This window comes from Propithecus coquereli, unplaced genomic scaffold (assembly GCF_000956105.1).
Source record: "Propithecus coquereli isolate 6110/MARCELLA unplaced genomic scaffold, Pcoq_1.0 Scaffold695, whole genome shotgun sequence".
Lineage (NCBI taxonomy): Eukaryota > Metazoa > Chordata > Mammalia > Primates > Indriidae > Propithecus > Propithecus coquereli.
The window spans coordinates 96,218-97,390 of NW_012153007.1; positions in this window are offsets into that span (position 1 = coordinate 96,218).

Here is a 1,173-nt window from a genome sequence, read left to right on the forward strand (position 1 = left end):
GGAGTATTTCTAATTTTCAGATGAGAATATAGAGTCCCAGGAAGGTGAGTGAACTTGCCCAAATGTCTACATCTAGTGAGTCAATTATAAAGAACCAAGGTTAAGTCAAATTTTCTTCAGATTTTTTTTTTTTTATATTTGAGGCCAAACTTGCAAGTTGAGAAGCAGAAGATAATATTGAGGTCATTTGGTGAGTAGGCTGTGAGGGAAAGATTGAAATACACAGGGCAGAAATGCCATTGAGAGCAGGAAAGGACAACAAAAGGAATGTGGAAATAGTCAAATGTGAAGGGAATGGCAGATGTCAACATACAAATACTGTTAATATATCATCAAGGTACAAAATAGTTTTCTAGGCTATGAGTGGAACAGGAAGGAATTAGAGGCACTAGATAGAGAAGGTATATGAGAAAACTATTGGGAAGACTGAGCCTTGGGGTGGAAAACAAATGGTTCGTAGAATTCTAAGCAATGGTGAGGGTCTGCAAATGTTTGCATTGTACCTGGATTGTTGCAGGTTTGTGTGGTAAAAAAATGAATGAAGGTTTATGAAAGTATGCATGCATGACTACAAAGTTAAGAGAGTATCTTAAGGACTCTTTTTCTTACAAATGACATAATAAATTTATTTGATTATTTACAATAAAACATCATTTTGGCTCAGGTTCTAATAACAGAACATTTCAGTGGTAGAGCTGTTTTCAATTATAAATAATTTTATGTGATCAAAGATTACATAAGAAATATATTTGTCACTCGGTGCTGTTTTTCTCCATGTGGGGTTTGTATTTCTCCATTCCTCATGGAAAGAAGATGGTTTAATTCTACTGCTTTGACAAATCCAGCTGAAAGAGAGTGCTTCATTCCCTGTTATTTTGACCCAAGTGTCTGGATTGAGTTTCTCTGGTTTGGCTTAAATCACATAATCAACATTAAATTATTCAGTGTGGCTAGGAAGAGACAGGAGGTGCAGTTTCCCATCCACAATTGAAAAGACTGAGATTGGGAGTAATTGTTTCCCCAAAGGAAATTCAAAGGAAATTAATGTTAAAATAATAGATGCATACTACAAGGTGTACCAGTTTAAGTAAATATGTCTAAAAACGTGAAAATTTAAAAACCACCATTGTGATTCAAAATTGTTAAAATAAGAAACATTTTTGGTGAAAGTTT